The 23,183-nt window shown below is 35.0% G+C and overlaps 1 protein-coding gene across 1 annotated transcript in view; it reads left to right on the top strand.

Annotated features, from left to right (window-relative positions):
- The first annotated feature begins 17,090 nt into the window (after positions 1–17,090).
- thnsl2 (threonine synthase-like 2) overlaps positions 17,091–23,183 on the top strand; it is a 35,264-nt gene continuing 29,171 nt past the window's right edge. Inside the window, exon 1 of the mRNA XM_087792307.1 lies at positions 17,091–17,151. The gene's annotated coding sequence lies outside the window, so the exon portion shown is untranslated. The remainder of the gene's footprint in view (positions 17,152–23,183) is intronic.

Here is a 23,183-nt window from a genome sequence, read left to right as displayed (position 1 = left end):
GATGAAGGTGGTCGTGAAGGTGGTGATGAAGGTGGTGATGAAGGTCGTGATGAAGGTGGTCGTGAAGGTGGTGATGAAGGTGGTGATGAAGGTGGTGATGAAGGTGGTGATGAAGGTGGTGATGAATGTGGTCGTGAAGGTGGTGATGAAGGTGGTGATGAAGGTGGTGATGAAGGTGGTGATGAAGGTGGTGATGAAGGTGGTGATGAATGTGGTGATGAAGGTGGTGATGAAGGTGGTGATGAAGGTGGTGATGAAGGTGGTGATGAATGTGGTGATGAAGGTGGTGATGAAGGTGATGATGAAGGTGGTGATGAAGGTGGTGATGAAGGTGGTGATGAAGGTGGTCGTGAAGGTGGTGATGAAGGTGGTCGTGAAGGTGGTCGTGAAGGTGGTGATGAAGGTGGTCGTGAAGGTGGTGATGAAGGTGGTGATGAAGGTGGTCGTGAAGGTGGTGATGAAGGTGGTGATGAAGGTGATGATGAAGGTGTTCGTGAAGGTGGTGATGAAGGTGGTGATGAAGGTGGTGATGAAGGTGATGATGAAGGTGTTCGTGAAGGTGGTGATGAAGGTGGTGATGAAGGTGGTCGTGAAGGTGGTCGTGAAGGTGGTGATGAAGGTGGTGATGAAGGTGGTGATGAAGGTGGTCGTGAAGGTGGTCGTGAAGGTGGTGATGAAAGTGGTGATGAAGGTGGTCGTGAAGGTGGTCGTGAAGGTGGTGATGAAGGTGGTGATGAAGGTGGTGATGAAGGTGGTCGTGAAGGTGGTCGTGAAGGTGGTGATGAAAGTGGTGATGAAGGTGGTCGTGTAGGTGGTGATGAAGGTGGTGATGAAGGTGGTGATGAAGGTGGTGATGAAGGTGGTGATGAAGGTGTTCGTGAAGGTGGTCGTGAAGGTGGTGATGAAGGTGGTGATGAAGGTGGTCGTGAAGGTGGTCGTGAAGGTGGTGATGAAGGTGGTGATGAAGGTGGTGATGAAGGTGGTCGTGAAGGTGGTCGTGAAGGTGGTGATGAAAGTGGTGATGAAGGTGGTCGTGTAGGTGGTGATGAAGGTGGTGATGAAGGTGGTGATGAAGGTGGTGATGAAGGTGGTGATGAAGGTGGTCGTGAAGGTGGTGATGAAGGTGGTGATGAAGGTGGTGATGAAGGTAGTCGTGAAGGTGGTGATGAAGGTGGTCGTGAAGGTGGTCGTGAAGGTGGTGATGAAGGTGGTCGTGAAGGTGGTGATGAAGGTGGTGATGAAGGTGGTGATGAAGGTAGTCGTGAAGGTGGTGATGAAGGTGGTGATGAAGGTGGTGATGAAGGTGGTGATGAAGGTGGTGATGAAGGTGGTGATGAAGGTGGTGATGAAGGTAGTCGTGAAGGTGGTGATGAAGGTGGTCGTGAAGGTGGTGATGAAGGTGGTGATGAAGGTGGTGATGAAGGTGGTGATGAAGGTGGTGATGAAGGTGGTCGTGAAGGTGGTGATGAAGGTGATGATGAAGGTGTTCGTGAAGGTGGTGATGAAGGTGGTGATGAAGGTGGTGATGAAGGTGATGATGAAGGTGTTTGTGAAGGTGGTGATGAAGGTGGTGATGAAGGTGGTGATGAAGGTGGTGATGAATGTGGTCGTGAAGGTGGTGATGAAGGTGGTGATGAATGTGGTCGTGAAGGTGGTGATGAAGGTGGTGATGAATGTGGTGATGAAGGTGGTGATGAAGGTGGTGATGAATGTGGTCGTGTAGGTGATGATGAAGGTGGTGATGAATGTGGTGATGAAGGTGGTGATGAAGGTGGTGATGAAGGTGGTGATGAAGGTGGTGATGAATGTGGTCGTGAAGGTGGTGATGAAGGTGGTGATGAAGGTGGTGATGAATGTGGTGATGAAGGTGGTGATGAAGGTGGTGATGAAGGTGGTGATGAAGGTGGTGATGAAGGTGGTGATGAATGTGGTGATGAAGGTGGTGATGAAGGTGGTGATGAAGGTGGTGATGAATGTGGTGATGAAGGTGGTGATGAAGGTGGTGATGAAGGTGGTGATGAAGGTGGTGATGAATGTGGTGATGAAGGTGGTGATGAAGGTGATGATGAAGGTGGTGATGAATGTGGTCGTGAAGGTGGTGATGAAGGTGGTGATGAATGTGGTCGTGTAGGTGATGATGAAGGTGGTCGTGAAGGTGGTGATGAAGGTGGTGATGAAGGTGGTGATGAAGGTGGTCGTGAAGGTGGTGATGAAGGTGGTGATGAATGTGGTGATGAAGGTGGTGATGAAGGTGGTCGTGAAGGTGGTGATGAAGGTGGTGATGAAGGTGGTCGTGAAGGTGGTGATGAAGGTGATGATGAAGGTGGTGATGAAGGTGGTCGTGTAGGTGATGATGAAGGTGGTGATGAAGGTGGTGATGAAGGTGGTGATGAAGGTGGTGATGAAGGTGGTCGTGAAGGTGGTGATGAAGGTGGTGATGAAGGTGGTGATGAAGGTGGTGATGAAGGTGGTGATGAAGGTGGTGATGAAGGTGGTGATGAAGGTGGTGATGAATGTGGTCGTGTAGGTGATGATGAAGGTGGTGATGAATGTGGTCGTGTAGGTGATGATGAAGGTGGTCGTGAAGGTGGTGATGAAGGTGGTGATGAAGGTGGTGATGAAGGTGGTGATGAATGTGGTCGTGAAGGTGGTGATGAAGGTGGTGATGAATGTGGTCGTGAAGGTGGTGATGAATGTGGTGATGAAGGTGGTCGTGAAGGTGGTGATGAAGGTGATGATGAAGGTGGTGATGAAGGTGGTCGTGAAGGTGGTGATGAAGGTGGTGATGAAGGTGGTCGTGTAGGTGATGATGAAGGTGGTGATGAAGGTGGTGATGAAGGTGGTGATGAAGGTGGTGATGAAGGTGGTGATGAAGGTGGTGATGAAGGTGGTGATGAAGGTGGTCGTGAAGGTGGTGATGAAGGTGGTGATGAAGGTGGTGATGAAGGTGGTGATGAAGGTGGTGATGAAGGTGGTCGTGAAGGTGGTGATGAAGGTGGTGATGAAGGTGGTGATGAAGGTGGTCGTGAAGGTGGTGATGAAGGTGGTGATGAAGGTCGTGATGAAGGTGGTCGTGAAGGTGGTGATGAAGGTGGTGATGAAGGTGGTGATGAAGGTGGTGATGAAGGTGGTGATGAATGTGGTCGTGAAGGTGGTGATGAAGGTGGTGATGAAGGTGGTGATGAATGTGGTCGTTAAGGTGGTCGTGAAGGTGGTGATGAAGGTGGTGATGAAGGTGATGATGAAGGTGGTCGTTAAGGTGGTGATGAAGGTGGTGATGAAGGTGGTGATGAAGGTGGTCGTTAAGGTGGTCGTGAAGGTGGTGATGAATGTGGTCGTTAAGGTGGTCGTGAAGGTGGTGATGAAGGTGGTGATGAAGGTGGTGATGAATGTGGTGATGAATGTGGTCGTGAAGGTGGTGATGAAGGTGGTCGTGAAGGTGGTGATGAAGGTGGTGATGAAGGTGGTGATGAAGGTGGTGATGAATGTGGTGATGAAGGTGGTGATGAAGGTGGTGATGAAGGTGGTGATGAAGGTGGTGATGAAGGTGGTCGTGAAGGTGGTGATGAAGGTGGTGATGAAGGTGGTGATGAAGGTGGTGATGAATGTGGTCGTGAAGGTGGTGATGAAGGTGGTGATGAAGGTGGTGATGAAGGTGGTCGTGAAGGTGGTGATGAAGGTGGTGATGAAGGTGGTGATGAAGGTGGTGATGAAGGTGGTGATGAAGGTGGTGATGAAGGTGGTGATGAATGTGGTGATGAAGGTGGTGATGAAGGTGGTGATGAAGGTGGTGATGAAGGTGGTCGTGAAGGTGGTGATGAAGGTGGTGATGAAGGTGGTGATGAAGGTGGTGATGAATGTGGTCGTGAAGGTGGTGATGAAGGTGGTGATGAAGGTGGTGATGAAGGTGGTGATGAAGGTGGTGATGAAGGTGGTCGTGAAGGTGGTGATGAAGGTGGTGATGAAGGTGGTGATGAAGGTGGTGATGAAGGTGGTGATGAAGGTGGTGATGAAGGTGATGATGAAGGTGGTCGTTAAGGTGGTGATGAAGGTGGTGATGAAGGTGGTGATGAAGGTGGTCGTTAAGGTGGTCGTGAAGGTGGTGATGAATGTGGTCGTTAAGGTGGTCGTGAAGGTGGTGATGAATGTGGTCGTGAAGGTGGTGATGAAGGTGGTGATGAAGGTGGTGATGAAGGTGGTGATGAATGTGGTGATGAAGGTGGTGATGAAGGTGGTGATGAAGGTGGTGATGAAGGTGGTGATGAAGGTGGTCGTGAAGGTGGTGATGAAGGTGGTGATGAAGGTGGTGATGAAGGTGGTGATGAATGTGGTCGTGAAGGTGGTGATGAAGGTGGTGATGAAGGTGGTGATGAAGGTGGTTGTGAAGGTGGTGATGAAGGTGGTGATGAAGGTGGTGATGAAGGTGGTCGTGAAGGTGGTGATGAAGGTGGTGATGAAGGTGGTGATGAAGGTGGTGATGAAGGTGGTGATGAATGTGGTCGTTAAGGTGGTCGTGAAGGTGGTCGTTAAGGTGGTCGTGAAGGTCCACAGAGTTGATGAGACTGGTCACCATGGCAACCAAGTTTGATTGTGGGTTACAGCAGACCTTGAGAAGAGGTGACACTGGGTCACATCTAATATTCCTGGACCTGCTGGTTCTCCTGGTTCTACAAATGTGAAGAAACCGGTCTGTGAACGTTCTTCTCTGTCACGTCACCGGGAGTCGGAACCAGACGTTTATTTGTTTTATGTTTCGATTATTTTCACTGGTGCTGTGTCTCAAATCACATACTTGTGTACTCAAAGTAAGTACTTTTAGTGCGTAAGTGTGTCTCAAATCACATACTTGTGTACTTAAAGTAAATACTTTTAGTGCGTAAGTGTGTCTCAAATCACATACTTGTGTACTTAAAGTAAATACTTTTAGTGTGTAAGTGTGTCTCAAATCACATACTTGTGTACTTAAAGTAAGTACTTTTAGTGCGTAAGTGTGTCTCAAATCACATACTTGTGTACTTAAAGTAAATACTTTTAGTGCGTAAGTGTGTCTCAAATCACATACTTGTGTACTTAAAGGAAGTACTTTTAGTGCGTAAGTGTGTCTCAAATCACATACTTGTGTACTTAAAGGAAGTACTTTTAGTGCGTAAGTGTGTCTCAAATCACATACTTGTGTACTTAAAGGAAGTACTTTTAGTGCGTAAGTGTGTCTCAAATCACATACTTGTGTACTTAAAGTAAGTACTTTTAGTGCGTAAGTGTGTCTCAAATCACATACTTGTGTACTCAAAGTAAGTACTTTTAGTGTGTAAGTGTGTCTCAAATCACATACTTGTGTACTTAAAGGAAGTACTTTTAGTGCGTAAGTTAGTCTCAAATCACATACTTGTGTACTTAAAGGAAGTACTTTTAGTGCGTAAGTGTGTCTCAAATCACATACTTGTGTACTTAAAGTAAGTACTTTTAGTGCGTAAGTGTGTCTCAAATCACATACTTGTGTACTCAAAGTAAGTACTTTTAGTGTGTAAGTGTGTCTCAAATCACATACTTGTGTACTTAAAGGAAGTACTTTTAGTGCGTAAGTGTGTCTCAAATCACATACTTGTGTACTCAAAGTAAGTACTTTTAGTGTGTAAGTGTGTCTCAAATCACATACTTGTGTACTTAAAGTAAGTACTTTTAGTGCGTAAGTGTGTCTCAAATCACATACTTGTGTACTTAAAGTAAGTACTTTTAGTGCGTAAGTGTGTCTCAAATCACATACTTGTGTACTTAAAGTAAGTACTTTTAGTGTGTAAGTGTGTCTCAAATCACATACTTGTGTACTCAAAGTAAGTACTTTTAGTGTGTAAGTGTGTCTCAAATCACATACTTGTGTACTTAAAGTAAGTACTTTTAGTGTGTAAGTGTGTCTCAAATCACACACTTGTGTACTTAAAGGAAGTACTTTTAGTGTGTAAGTGTGTCTCAAATCACATACTTGTGTACTCAAAGTAAGTACTTTTAGTGCGTAAGTGTGTCTCAAATCACATACTTGTGTACTCAAAGTAAGTACTTTTTGTGCATAAGTGTGTCTCAAATCACATACTTGTGTACTTAAAGTAAGTACTTTTAGTGTGTAAGTGTGTCTCAAATCACATACTTGTGTACTCAAAGTAAGTACTTTTAGTGTGTAAGTGTGTCTCAAATCACATACTTGTGTACTCAAAGTAAGTACTTTTAGTGTGTAAGTGTGTCTCAAATCACATACTTGTGTACTCAAAGTTAGTATTTTTAGTGCGTAAGTGTGTCTCAAATCACATACTTGTGTACTCAAAGTAAGTACTTTTAGTGCGTAAGTGTGTCTCAAATCACATACTTGTGTACTCAAAGTAAGTACTTTTAGTGTGTAAGTGTGTCTCAAATCACATACTTGTGTACTCAAAGTTAGTATTTTTAGTGCGTAAGTGTGTCTCAAATCACATACTTGTGTACTCAAAGTAAGTACTTTGAGTGTGTAAGTGTGTCTCAAATCACATACTCGTGTACTCAAAGTAAGTACTTTTAGTGCGTAAGTGTGTCTCAAATCACATACTTGTGTACTCAAAGTTAGTATTTTTAGTGCGTAAGTGTGTCTCAAATCACATACTTGTGTACTTAAAGTAAGTACTTTTAGTGTGTAAGTGTGTCTCAAATCACATACTTGTATATATATATATATATATATCATATATTAATATATATATATATATATGTTACGTTATTATGTTATGTTACGTTATTATGTTAAGAGAACAAATCACAACAATATCATGAAAATTAGAAAATGTTAGAAAAACACATACACAACATACATTATACAAATGGAACACATTAAATAAAAATAAAATGACTCGTGAAATAAAGTGTTTATATATATATTTAATAATTGATTTAAAATGAAAATGAAAACTAAATAATTACTAATGTGTTCATGAACTACTCACAGGTAGAATGAGTTATAGAAAGAGGAATATTCTAACATTTTTGTTATTTTAAAAGCGAATTATTAACTCGAATGTGTGTATTTCATTGTACAGTTGTGTGTTATTATTTCTTAAACAGCTTCAGCCAATCAGAGGCTTCGTCACATGTAGCGCTTCCGTGTGTCGAGCAGGAAATGAAAGAAAGTGATGATGTTGACGAAGATCGTCTTCTTTTCAATATAAATGTTTTATGAGGTGAAAAGTATCATGTAAACCTTCTGTTGACGTTTATTTGACTATAAAATATTTTTAAAAGACGTTCGCATAGGCAGCGAGTGACGTCATCACGTAGGAAGTGGAGGACGATATTGTAGCTAAACCTACAGCAAGTTATTTGTATTTATATTTATATTTATATTTATATTTATATATTTTTTATATTTATATTTATATTTATATATTTTTTATATTTATATTTATATGTTTTTTATATTTATATATTTTTTATATTTATATTTATATATTTTTTATTTTTATATTTATATTTATATATTTTTTATATTTATATTTATATATTTTTTATATTTATATATTTTTTATATTTATATATTTTTTATATTTATATTTTTTTCATATTTTTATTTACATATTTTTTATATTTATATATTTTTTATATTTATATTAATATTTTTTTATATTTATATTTATATTTATATTTATATATATATTTATATTTATATTTATATATTTTTTATATTTATATTTATATTTTTTTTATATTTATATTTATATTTTTTTAATATTTATATTTATATATATTTATATTTATATTTTTTGAAATTTATATTTATATTTATATATTTTTTATATTTATATATTTTTTATATTTATATATTTTTATATTTATATTTTTTTTATATTTATATTTATATTTTTTTTATATTTATATATTTTTTATATTTATATATTTTTTATATTTATATTTATATTTATACATATATTTATATTTATATTTAGATATTTTTTATATTTATATTTATATTTATATTTTTTTATATTTATATTTATATTTATATATATATTTATATTTATACTTATATATTTTTTATATTTATATTTATATTTATATATATATTTATATTTATACTTATATTTTTTTATATTTATATTTATATATATATTTATATTTATATTTTTTTTATATTTATATTCATATTTTTTGTTATATTTATATTTATATATATATATTTGTATTTATATTTATATTTTTTTTAATATTTATATTTAAAAAAAAATTATATTTATATTTACATATATATTTATATTTATATTTATATTCATTTTTATATATTTTTTATATTTATATTTATATATTTTTTATATTTATATTTATATTTTTTTTATATTTATATTTATATTTTTTTTATATTTTTTTTATATTTATATTTATATATTTTTTATATTTATATATTTTTTATATTTATATATTTTTTATTTTTATATTTATATTTATATTTATACATATATTTATATTTAGATATTTTTTATATTTATATTTATATTTTTTTATATTTATATTTATATTTATATATATATTTATATTTATACTTATATATTTTTTATATTTATATTTATATTTATATATATATTTATATTTATACTTATATTTTTTTTATATTTATATTTATATATATATTTATATTTATATATTTTTTATATTTATATTTATATTTTTTTTATATTTATATTTATATATTTTTATATTTATATTTATATATTTTTTATATTTATATTTATATTTATATTTTTTTTACATTTATATTTATATTTATATTTATATATTTTTTATATTTATATTTATATTTATATATTTTTTATATTTATATTTATATTTATATTTATATTTATAAATTTTTTATATTTTTTATATTTATATTTATATTTATATATTTTTTATATTTATATTTATATTTATATTTATATTTATATATTTTTTATATTTTTTATATTTATATTTATATTTATATATTTTTTATATTTATATTTATATTTATATATTTTTTATATTTATATTTATATTTATATATTTTTTATATTTATATTTATATTTATATTTATATTTATATATTTTTTATATTTATATTTATATTTATATTTATAGTTATAGTTATATTTATATTTATATTTATATTTATATTTTTATTTATAGTTATATATTTTTTATATTTATATTTATATTTATATATTTTTTATATTTATATTTATATTTATAGTTATAGTTATATTTATATTTATATTTATATTTATATTTATATATTTTTTATATTTTTTATATTTATATTTATATTTATATTTATATATTTTTTATATTTATATTTATATTTATATTTATTTATTTTTTATATTTATATTTATATTTATATTTATATTTATAGTTATATTTATAGTTATATTTATATTTATATATTTTTTATATTTATATTTATATTTATATTTATAGTTGTATTTATATTTATATTTATATTTATATTTATATTTATATATTTTTTATATTTATATTTATATATTTTTTATATTTATATTTATATTTATATTTATATATTTTTTATATTTATATTTATATATTTTTTATATTTATATTTATATTTATATTTATATTTATATATTTTTTATATTTATATTTATATTTATATTTATATTTATAGTTATAGTTATAGTTATATTTATATTTATATTTATATTTATATTTATATTTTTATTTATATTTATAGTTATATATTTTTTATATTTATATTTATATATTTTTTATATTTATATTTATATTTATATTTATATTTATAGTTATATTTATAGTTATATTTATATTTATATATTTTTTATATTTATATTTATATTTATATTTATATTTATATTTATATATTTTTTATATTTATATTTATATTTATATTTATATTTATAGTTATATTTATATTTATATTTATATTTATATATTTTTTATATTTATATTTATATTTATATTTATATTTATATTTATATTTATATATTTTTTATATTTATATTTATATTTATATTTATATTTGTAGTTATATTTATATTTATATTTATATATTTTTTATATTTATATTTATATTTATATTTATATTTATAGTTATATTTATATTTATATTTATATTTTTATTTTTATTTTTATTTATATTTATAGTTATATATTTTTTATATTTATATTTATATATTTTTTATATTTATATTTATATTTATAGTTATAGTTATAGTTATAGTTATATTTATATTTATATTTATATTTATATTTATATATTTTTTATATTTATATTTATATTTATATTTATATATTTTTTATATTTATATTTATATTTATATTTATATTAATAGTTATATTTATATTTATATATTTTTTATATTTATATTTATATTTATATTTATATTTATATATTTTTTATATTTATATTTATATTTATATATTTTTTATATTTATATATTTTTTATTTTTATATTTATATTTATATATTTTTTATATTTATATTTATATTTATATTTATATTTATATTTATATTTATATTTATATTTATATTAATAGTTATATTTATATTTATATTTATATTTATATATTTTTTATATTTATATTTATATTTATATTTATATATTTTTTATATTTATATTTATATTTATATATTTTTTATTTTTATATTTATATTTATATATTTTTTATATTTATATTTATATTTATATTTATATTTATATATATATTTATATTTATATTTATATTCATATTTATATTTATATTTATATTTATATTTATATTTATATATATATTTATATTTATATTTATATTTATATTCATATTTATATTTATATTTATATTTATATTTATATATTTTTTATATTTATATTCATATTTATATTTATATTTATATTTATATTTATATTTATATTTATATATTTTTTATATTTATATTTATATTTATATTTATATATATATTTATATTTATATTTATATTCATATTTATATTTATATTTATATTTATATTTATATTTATATATATATTTATATTTATATTTATATTCATATTTATATTTATATTTATATTTATATATTTTTTATATTTATATTTATATTCATATTTATATTTATATTTATATTTATATTTATATTTATATATTTTTATATTTATATTCATATTTATATTTATATTTATATTTATATACGCTCGTTTGTCAAGTTTTGTTTTCAAACCTCAGACCAGACAGAAGACATTAAAGATAATATAATAAGAATATTTTACTTTAGAAATCATTTTGAAGTTATTACATAATGTTTTAATACCAAATATTCTATTGAGAAAACGTGATAAAACTAGAATCAAAGTACTAAGAAGTACAAATGACAGTATTGTTGATACTACCTCAGTTATAGATTTTAAATAAAACCCTCAGAAATTAAAGGATTAAGTTACTTCTGATGCAACTGGACTTGAAAAGATTCACAAAAACATTCATAACAAAAGAGCTAAACATTTATATGAATCAATCATTTGATTAAATATTGAGATTACAGGTGCGGTCGTGAGATTACAGGTACGGTCGTGAGATTACAGGTACGGTCGTGAGATTACAGGTGCGGTCGTGAGATTACAGGTACGGTCGTGAGATTACAGGTACGGTCGTGAGATTACAGGTGCGGTCGTGAGATTACAGGTACGGTCGTGAGATTACAGGTACGGTCGTGAGATTACAGGTGCGGTCGTGAGATTACAGGTACGGTCGAGATTACAGGTACGGTCGTGAGATTACAGGTACGGTCGTGAGATTACAGGTGCGGTCGTGAGATTACAGGTACGGTCGTGAGATTACAGGTGCGGTCGTGAGATTACAGGTACGGTCGTGAGATTACAGGTGCGGTCGTGAGATTACAGGTACGGTCGTGAGATTACAGGTGCGGTCGTGAGATTACAGGTACGGTCGAGATTACAGGTACGGTCGTGAGATTACAGGTACGGTCGTGAGATTACAGGTACGGTCGTGAGATTACAGGTACGGTCGTGAGATTACAGGTGCGGTCGTGAGATTACAGGTACGGTCGAGATTACAGGTACGGTCGAGATTACAGGTACGGTCGTGAGATTACAGGTACGGTCGTGAGATTACAGGTGCGGTCGTGAGATTACAGGTGCGGTCGTGAGATTACAGGTACGGTCGTGAGATTACAGGTGCGGTCGTGAGATTACAGGTACGGTCGTGAGATTACAGGTACGGTCGTGAGATTACAGGTGCGGTCGTGAGATTACAGGTACGGTCGTGAGATTACAGGTGCGGTCGTGAGATTACAGGTACGGTCGTGAGATTACAGGTGCGGTCGTGAGATTACAGGTGCGGTCGTGAGATTACAGGTACGGTCGTGAGATTACAGGTGCGGTCGTGAGATTACAGGTACGGTCGTGAGATTACAGGTGCGGTCGTGAGATTACAGGTACGGTCGTGAGATTACAGGTGCGGTCGTGAGATTACAGGTGCGGTCGTGAGATTACAGGTACGGTCGTGAGATTACAGGTGCGGTCGTGAGATTACAGGTACGGTCGTGAGATTACAGGTACGGTCGTGAGATTACAGGTATGGTCGTGAGATTACAGGTGCGGTCGTGAGATTACAGGTACAAGGAAATGTCAGAATGACAAAATGTATAAATACATAGAAATAACTTCATTCTTTGACCAAAGAATAAACCAGACTATTTATTTGACATTGATATTTATCCAGGGACGTGGGGTCAGGGGTCAAACGGTTGATTGACGCGCCTGTTGCTGTATCGCTCAAAATTCTTCCCTCTTGAGCCAAATTCAAATCGCGAGAGTTTTCGCTGAACTTTACGGTAACTTCTGTCAGAAGGAAATAAATGTTAGGCTTTCAAATGAAGAGCATCTGCTGCGTCAGGTACGGTCGTGAGATTACAGGTGCGGTCGTGAGATTACAGGTGCGGCCGTGAGATTACAGGTGCGGTCGTGAGATTACAGGATTACAAGGAAGACGCAGCAGATGCTCTTCATTTGAAAGCCTAACATTTATTTCCTTCTGACAGAAGTTACCGTAAAGTTCAGCGAAAACTCTTGCGATTTTGAATTTGGCTCAAGAGGGAAGAATTTTGAGCGATACAGCAACAGGCGCGTCAATCAACCGTTTGACCCCTGACCCCACGTCCCCGGATAAATATCAATGTCAAATAAATAGTCTGGTTTATTCTTTGGTCAAAGAATGAAGTTATTTCTATGTATTTATACATTTTGTCATTCTGACATTTCCTTGTCCGTATGCAAATGAAGTGGGCGGGCCTAACGTCTTTCTGAAGCAGCGATTGGTTAATTAAGAAAAACAAGTTTTTCTTGTGATTCTATTGAAACTCTTCTTTATTTTATCCTCAAATGAACATCAAGACATACAGCATCCATTCAACGTGCTTCTCATCATGACCTTGACGATGAAAGGACAGTCGAAACAAATAATCAACAACTAATAAACAGAAGATCCACAAAGTGATGCTGTGGCTCCAGGTGTTCAGAGACCACAGGTGTGAGGGTTGAGATGACATCAGTGGAGAGGTGAGACTGATATTCAAACAGGAGGTCCAGGGCGAGGAGAGACTTGAGGAGCAGCAGGATCATCTCGAGGCACTTCTTGAGGATCGTTGTAGCTGGAGGGACGACCTCTTCAGGACCAGGATGATGGTGGAGGCTCTGCTTGCTTGTGTCTCTCCATCGATGATGAAGTTCACTTCTATCTACAGTTGGTTGAAGAAGAGGTTCTGGATCCACAGGTTCTATCACAGGTTCTATCACAGGTTCTATCACAGGTTCTATCACAGGTTCTATCACAGGTTCTGTTTCTATGATGTTGATGTTCAGTCATGAGTGTTTCTCTGCTTTCATCTGCAGATCCTTCTTCCTCCAGTGTATTGACCTCTAGACTCAGGTGTCAGCAGATGTTGTCTCCAGGTCTCCAGCTTTTATGTTGCATTTGTGAGCCATTTTCAGTTGGTGTTTCTTCTGACCTCCTTGGTCCTTCTAGCGTTTCTTCTGACCTCCAGCAGAGCCTCCAGCAGAGCCTCCAGCAGAGCCTCCAGCAGAGCCTCCAGCAGAGCCTCCAGCAGAGCCTCCAGCAGAGCCTCCAGCAGAGCCTCCAGCAGAGCCTCCAGCAGAGCCTCCAGCAGAGCCTCCAGCAGAGCCGTCCTTGGTGTAGCAGGACATACGACACTCTGCGGGGTACACGTTTGTGGGGCATCCTTGTGACATGAGCCATCACAGCTGGTTCTGAGCGACTGTGGCCTCCATACTGGTTCATCCTGTTCTTCTCAGGATCTCAGTGAGCGTCTCTCGGTCACGCCAAGTGATCCAAGGACACGCTGTAGACAGATGTTGAACTGTTCCAGGGACTTGATGTGACGACTGTAGGTGACCTTCAGAGCTGTAGGTGACCTTCACGGCTGTAGGTGACCTTCACAGCTGTAGGTGACCTTCACGGCTGTAGGTGACCTTCACAGCTGTAGGTGACCTTCACAGCTGTAGGTGACCTTCACGGCTGTAGGTGACCTTCACAGCTGTAGGTGACCTTCACAGCTGTAGGTGACCTTCACAGCTGTAGGTGACCTTCACGGCTGTAGGTGACCTTCACAGCTGTAGGTGACCTTCACAGCTGTAGGTGACCTTCACAGCTGTAGGTGACCATCACAGCTGTAGGTGACCTTCACGGCTATAGGTGACCTTCACAGCTGTAGGTGACCTTCACAGCTGTAGGTGACCTTCACGGCTATAGGTGACCTTCACAGCTGTAGGTGACCTTCACAGCTGTAGGTGACCTTCACAGCTGTAGGTGACCTTCACAGCTATAGGTGACCTTCACAGCTGTAGGTGACCTTCACAGCTATAGGTGACCTTCACAGCTATAGGTGACCTTCACAGCTGTAGGAGACCTTCACAGCTATAGGTGACCTTCACAGCTGTAGGTGACCTTCACAGCTGTAGGTGACCATCACAGCTGTAGGTGACCTTCACGGCTATAGGTGACCTTCACAGCTGTAGGTGACCTTCACAGCTGTAGGTGACCTTCACGGCTATAGGTGACCTTCACAGCTGTAGGTGACCTTCACAGCTGTAGGTGACCTTCACAGCTGTAGGTGACCTTCACAGCTATAGGTGACCTTCACAGCTGTAGGTGACCTTCACAGCTATAGGTGACCTTCACAGCTATAGGTGACCTTCACAGCTGTAGGTGACCTTCACAGCTGTAGGAGACCTTCACAGCTATAGGTGACCTTCACAGCTGTAGGTGACCTTCACAGCTGTAGAGGAGGTGGTGATTAATTATTTTCTGGATCTTCATGTCAATGTTGTCTTCAGACAGAATGATCTCCAGGTATTTGAAAGATGGAACCACTAGTTTTTTCTCTGACACAGTGAAGACAGGGGTGTGAGTAGATGTTGCTCCACTGGCAGATGACCTCTGTCTTGTTGATGGTCAGTCCCGTCCTGCTGTAGGTCCTGCTGCTGCATCTAGTCCAGACTGGAGATCTTGTGAGAGTGAGATACAAGAGTCGTCCACACACTGCAACTCAAGTATCTTTGTTTGGTTGTTGCCTGTGGTCTCCTGATATTAAAGAGGTTTCCATCCATCCAGTCTATATGCTACTGTGACTCTGGTCTTCAACGTCCTCGTGGAGAAGGTTCAGGTCACACCCTTGACCCCTGTACGCACTGGGGTCAGACTCTTGACCTCTTATTGATGTTCTAGATGTCAGTCCATCATGGAATTGACGGATGATGTTAATAAACTTGATGGAACAAACCCGGAGCAGGACGTCCCACCAGAGATCTGGCTTCACAGTGTCCAAGGCTTTGGAGAGGTCCACAAAAGGTCGACAAAAGGTCGACAAAAGGTCGACAAAAGCCATGAACAGGTCTTGATGTTGCTCCTGCACTTTTCTTGCAGTTGCCGAGTTGTAAAGTCCAGAACCCGTGAGGACAACAGCTCAGTGAGGACCTGAAGATGTCGTGTCAACATCTTCAGGTCCTCAGCACAGTCTCTCAGGACACGACCAGGAATGTTGCGTCTGAGACGTCGCCTCAATCTCTGGGGGTTTCATCTTCATCTCTCTGGCTAAAGAATGTCTCGTCATTCATCACAAATATTAGAAATGGTTTCTATGAATGACTTGATTTTATTATTGTAAAATCATGATAATCCTAATAACATTAAAATGACCATATAAATATATATATATATTTATATAAATATATATATATATTTATATATATATTTATATATATATTTATATATTTATATAAATATATATATAAATATATATATAAATATATATATATATTTATATATATATTTATATATACAGTCTATATATAAATATATATATAAATATATATATATGTATAAATATATATATATATAAATATACATGTAAATATATATATATTTATATATATATTTATATATATATATAAATATATATATAAATATATATATAAATATATATATATATATAAATATATATATATATATATATTTATAAATATATATAAATATATATATAAATATATATATAAATATATATATATATAAATATACATATAAATATATATATATTTATATATATATATATATATATTTATAAATATATATATATATATATATTTATATATATTTATATATATATTTATATATAGACTGTATATATAAATATATATATATTTATATATATATTTATATATAGACTGTATATATAAATATATATATAAATATATATATATATTTATATATATATTTATAAATATATATATAAATATATATATATTTATATGTATATTTATATATATATATATATAAATATATATATAAATATATATATATTTATATTTTTGTGGTTTTATGTCTACTTTGGCTTCAACTGCGTCTAAAATGTAGCAAATATAAACATAAACGTACATATCTGCACTTATATCATGTATTTCAATAAACTATATTATTATTGTTATAAAAGAAATACTTCCGGGTACATTCTTGAACAAAGTTTGTCCTTAATTCGTTCACCGTGTTATTCGTGACGCGCATGCGCACATGTTTCCAGCAGCGGTTAAAGGTTGACGCTGATCCTGCAGGATTTGAACCAGCGACTCTCTTCTGCTTCTCTGAGGTATTTCAACCCTGGAATCTTGTGGAATCTTGTGGAATCTTGTGGAATCTTGTGGAATCTTGTGGAATCTTGTGGAATCTTGTGGCGACAGCGAGGAGACGCGAGAGACACGTGACCACACTAGGTGGTCATAATGTTCTTTCACTGACTCTGAGTTTCTGTCAAGATTCTATTTTTGTTGATTTATTTCTATTTTCGTTTCGATCTTTGTGCGAAAATATCAGTTTCATGTCTTTTTATAAACATTTATTTCGCTTTTGTTTCTACCGGTGTTTGAGGCGGTGGATGTTTGTGACCAGCAGGGGGCGCTGATGTGACTCACGTTCAACTCTTTTATTTTTATTCTTTATTTATTAACGAATGAAGCCAAAGTGAAATGATCAAACTTTTATGTTTTATGTTGAAACTTGAGTCGAGCAAACATTAACTTCATTAACGATCATGTTATTACACTTTAGTTGGTTTAGTTATAGATTGATATTCAACTAATAATGTCTTTTAAAACTTATGATCAAGTCTCTTCATTTCTCGTCCTTAGATTTGAGTGTTTTCTTCTTAAGTTTTCTTCCCTTCCAGATGTTGTTCTTTGGTCAATATTACCACGAAAAGACTAAAGTTTTCTTCCCGTCCAGATGTTGTTCTTTGGTCAATATCATCACGAAAAGACTAAAGTTTTCCTCCCGTCCAGATGTTGTTCTTTGGTCCATATCATCACGAAAAGACTAAAGTTTTCTTCCCGTCCAGATGTTGTTCTTTGGTCCATATCATCACGAAAAGACTAAAGTTTTCCTCCCGTCCAGATGTTGTTCTTTGGTCAATATTACCACGAAAAGACTAAAGTTTTCTTCCCGTCCAGATGTTGTTCTTTGGTCCATATCATCACGAAAAGACTAAAGTTTTCTTCCCGTCCAGATGTTGTTCTTTGGTCCATATCATCACGAAAAGACTAAAGTTTTCTTCCCGTCCAGATGTTGTTCTTTGGTCCATATCATCACGAAAAGACTAAAGTTTTCTTCCCGTCCAGATGTTGTTCTTTGGTCCATATCATCACGAAAAGACTAAAGTTGTCTTCCCGTCCAGATGTTGTTCTTTGGTCCATATCATCACGAAAAGACTAAAGTTTTCTTCCCGTCCAGATGTTGTTCTTTGGTCCATATCATCACGAAAAGACTAAAGTTTTCTTCCCGTCCAGATGTTGTTCTTTGGTCCATATCATCACGAAAAGACTAAAGTTGTCTTCCCGTCCAGATGTTGTTCTTTGGTCAATATTACCACGAAAAGACTAAAGTTGTCTTCCCGTCCAGATCTTGTTCTTTGGTCCATATCATCACGAAAAGACTAAAGTTTTCTTCCCGTCCAGATGTTGTTCTTTGGTCAATATTACCACGAAAAGACTAAAGTTGTCTTCCCGTCCAGATGTTGTTCTTTGGTCCATATCATCACGAAAAGACTAAAGTTTTCTTCCCGTCCAGATGTTGTTCTTTGGTCAATATTACCACGAAAAGACTAAAGTTTTCTTCCCGTCCAGATGTTCTTTGGTCAATATTACCACGAAAAGACTAAAGTTGTCTTCCCGTCCAGATGTTGTTCTTTGGTCCATATCATCACGAAAAGACTAAAGTTGTCTTCCCGTCCAGATGTTGTTCTTTGGTCCATATCATCACGAAAAGACTAAAGTTTTCTTCCCGTCCAGATGTTGTTCTTTGGTCCATATCATCACGAAAAGACTAAAGTTGTCTTCCCGTCCAGATGTTGTTCTTTGATCCATATCATCACGAAAAGACTAAAGTTGTCTTCCCGTCCAGATGTTGTTCTTTGGTCCATATCATCATGAAAAGACTAAAGTTTTCTTCCCGTCCAGATGTTGTTCTTTGGTCCATATCATCACGAAAAGACTAAAGTTTTCTTCCCGTCCAGATGTTGTTCTTTGGTCCATATCATCACGAAAAGACTAAAGTTGTCTTCCGGTCCAGATGTTGTTGTTTGGTCCATATCATCACGAAAAGACTAAAGTTTTCTTCCCGTCCAGATGTTGTTCTTTGGTCCATATCATCACGAAAAGACTAAAGTTTTCTTCCCGTCCAGATGTTGTTCTTTGGTCCATATCATCACGAAAAGACTAAAGTTTTCTTCCCGTCCAGATGTTGTTCTTTGGTCCATATCATCACGAAAAGACTAAAGTTTTCTTCCCGTCCAGATGTTGTTCTTTGGTCCATATCATCACGAAAAGACTATAGTTTTCTTCCCGTCCAGATGTTGTTCTTTGGTCCATATCATCACGAAAAGACTAAAGTTGTCTTCCCGTCCAGATGTTGTTCTTTGGTCCATATCATCACGAAAAGACTAAAGTTTTCTTCCCGTCCAGATGTTGTTCTTTGGTCCATATTACCACGAAAAGACTAAAGTTTTCTTCCCGTCCAGATGTTGTTCTTTGGTCCATATCATCACGAAAAGACTAAAGTTTTCTTCCCGTCCAGATGTTGTTCTTTGGTCCATATCATCACGAAAAGACTAAAGTTGTCTTCCCGTCCAGATGTTGTTCTTTGGTCCATATCATCACGAAAAGACTAAAGTTTTCTTCCCGTCCAGATGTTGTTCTTTGGTCCATATCATCACGAAAAGACAAAAGTTTTCTTCCCGTCCAGATGTTGTTCTTTGGTCCATATCATCACGAAAAGACTAAAGTTGTCTTCCCGTCCAGATGTTGTTCTTTGGTCAATATTACCACGAAAAGACTAAAGTTGTCTTCCCGTCCAGATGTTGTTCTTTGGTCCATATCATCACGAAAAGACTAAAGTTGTCTTCCCGTCCAGATGTTGTTCTTTGGTCAATATTACCACGAAAAGACTAAAGTTTTCTTCCCGTCCAGATGTTGTTCTTTGGTCCATATTACCACGAAAAGACTAAAGTTTTCTTCCCGTCCAGATGTTGTTCTTTGGTCCATATCATCACGAAAAGACTAAAGTTTTCTTCCCGTCCAGATGTTGTTCTTTGGTCCATATCATCACGAAAAGACTAAAGTTTTCTTCCCGTCCAGATGTTGTTCTTTGGTCCATATCATCACGAAAAGACTAAAGTTTTCCTCCCGTCCAGATGTTGTTCTTTGGTCAATATTACCACGAAAAGACTAAAGTTTTCTTCCCGTCCAGATGTTGTTCTTTGGTCCATATCATCACGAAAAGACTAAAGTTTTCTTCCCGTCCAGATGTTGTTCTTTGGTCCATATCATCACGAAAAGACTAAAGTTTTCTTCCCGTCCAGATGTTGTTCTTTGGTCCATATCATCACGAAAAGACTAAAGTTTTCTTCCCGTCCAGATGTTGTTCTTTGGTCCATATCATCACGAAAAGACTAAAGTTGTCTTCCCGTCCAGATGTTTTTCTTTGGTCCATATCATCACGAAAAGACTAAAGTTTTCTTCCCGTCCAGATGTTGTTCTTTGGTCCATATCATCACGAAAAGACTAAAGTTTTCTTCCCGTCCAGATGTTGTTCTTTGGTCCATATCATCACGAAAAGACTAAAGTTGTCTTCCCGTCCAGATGTTGTTCTTTGGTCAATATTACCACGAAAAGACTAAAGTTGTCTTCCCGTCCAGATGTTGTTCTTTGGTCCATATCATCACGAAAAGACTAAAGTTTTCTTCCCGTCCAGATGTTGTTCTTTGGTCAATATTACCACGAAAAGACTAAAGTTGTCTTCCCGTCCAGATGTTGTTCTTTGGTCCATATCATCACGAAAAGACTAAAGTTTTCTTCCCGTCCAGATGTTGTTCTTTGGTCAATATTACCACGAAAAGACTAAAGTTTTCTTCCCGTCCAGATGTTCTTTGGTCAATATTACCACGAAAAGACTAAAGTTGTCTTCCCGTCCAGATGTTGTTCTTTGGTCCATATCATCACGAAAAGACTAAAGTTGTCTTCCCGTCCAGATGTTGTTCTTTGGTCCATATCATCACGAAAAGACTAAAGTTTTCTTCCCGTCCAGATGTTGTTCTTTGGTCCATATCATCACGAAAAGACTAAAGTTGTCTTCCCGTCCAGATGTTGTTCTTTGATCCATATCATCACGAAAAGACTAAAGTTGTCTTCCCGTCCAGATGTTGTTCTTTGGTCCATATCATCATGAAAAGACTAAAGTTTTCTTCCCGTCCAGATGTTGTTCTTTGGTCCATATCATCACGAAAAGACTAAAGTTTTCTTCCCGTCCAGATGTTGTTCTTTGGTCCATATCATCACGAAAAGACTAAAGTTGTCTTCCGGTCCAGATGTTGTTGTTTGGTCCATATCATCACGAAAAGACTAAAGTTTTCTTCCCGTCCAGATGTTGTTCTTTGGTCCATATCATCACGAAAAGACTAAAGTTTTCTTCCCGTCCAGATGTTGTTCTTTGGTCCATATCATCACGAAAAGACTAAAGTTTTCTTCCCGTCCAGATGTTGTTCTTTGGTCCATATCATCACGAAAAGACTAAAGTTTTCTTCCCGTCCAGATGTTGTTCTTTGGTCCATATCATCACGAAAAGACTATAGTTTTCTTCCCGTCCAGATGTTGTTCTTTGGTCCATATCATCACGAAAAGACTAAAGTTGTCTTCCCGTCCAGATGTTGTTCTTTGGTCAATATTACCACGAAAAGACTAAAGTTTTCTTCCCGTCCAGATGTTGTTCTTTGGTCCATATTACCACGAAAAGACTAAAGTTTTCTTCCCGTCCAGATGTTGTTCTTTGGTCCATATCATCACGAAAAGACTAAAGTTTTCTTCCCGTCCAGATGTTGTTCTTTGGTCCATATCATCACGAAAAGACTAAAGTTTTCTTCCCGTCCAGATGTTGTTCTTTGGTCCATATCATCACGAAAAGACTAAAGTTTTCCTCCCGTCCAGATGTTGTTCTTTGGTCAATATTACCACGAAAAGACTAAAGTTTTCTTCCCGTCCAGATGTTGTTCTTTGGTCCATATCATCACGAAAAGACTAAAGTTTTCTTCCCGTCCAGATGTTGTTCTTTGGTCCATATCATCACGAAAAGACTAAAGTTTTCTTCCCGTCCAGATGTTGTTCTTTGGTCCATATCATCACGAAAAGACTAAAGTTTTCTTCCCGTCCAGATGTTGTTCTTTGGTCCATATCATCACGAAAAGACTAAAGTTGTCTTCCCGTCCAGATGTTGTTCTTTGGTCCATATCATCACGAAAAGACTAAAGTTTTCTTCCCGTCCAGATGTTGTTCTTTGGTCCATATCATCACGAAAAGACAAAAGTTTTCTTCCCGTCCAGATGTTGTTCTTTGGTCCATATCATCACGAAAAGACTAAAGTTGTCTTCCCGTCCAGATGTTGTTCTTTGGTCAATATTACCACGAAAAGACTAAAGTTGTCTTCCCGTCCAGATGTTGTTCTTTGGTCCATATCATCACGAAAAGACTAAAGTTTTCTTCCCGTCCAGATGTTGTTCTTTGGTCAATATTACCACGAAAAGACTAAAGTTGTCTTCCCGTCCAGATGTTGTTCTTTGGTCCATATCATCACGAAAAGACTAAAGTTTTCTTCCCGTCCAGATGTTGTTCTTTGGTCAATATTACCACGAAAAGACTAAAGTTTTCTTCCCGTCCAGATGTTCTTTGGTCAATATTACCACGAAAAGACTAAAGTTGTCTTCCCGTCCAGATGTTGTTTTTTGGTCCATATCATCACGAAAAGACTAAAGTTGTCTTCCCGTCCAGATGTTGTTCTTTGGTCCATATCATCACGAAAAGACTAAAGTTTTCTTCCCGTCCAGATGTTGTTCTTTGGTCCATATCATCACGAAAAGACTAAAGTTGTCTTCCCGTCCAGATGTTGTTCTTTGATCCATATCATCACGAAAAGACTAAAGTTGTCTTCCCGTCCAAATGTTGTTCTTTGGTCCATATCATCACGAAAAGACTAAAGTTGTCTTCCCGTCCAGATGTTGTTCTTTGATCCATATCATCATGAAAAGACTAAAGTTTTCTTCCCGTCCAGATGTTGTTCTTTGGTCCATATCATCACGAAAAG

This window comes from Callionymus lyra, chromosome 5 (genome assembly GCF_982586985.1).
Source record: "Callionymus lyra chromosome 5, fCalLyr1.hap1.1, whole genome shotgun sequence".
Classification (NCBI taxonomy): Eukaryota; Metazoa; Chordata; class Actinopteri; order Syngnathiformes; family Callionymidae; genus Callionymus; species Callionymus lyra.
The sequence above is the reverse complement of the archived record's forward strand: the minus strand, read 5'-3'. Positions and strand labels throughout refer to the sequence as shown.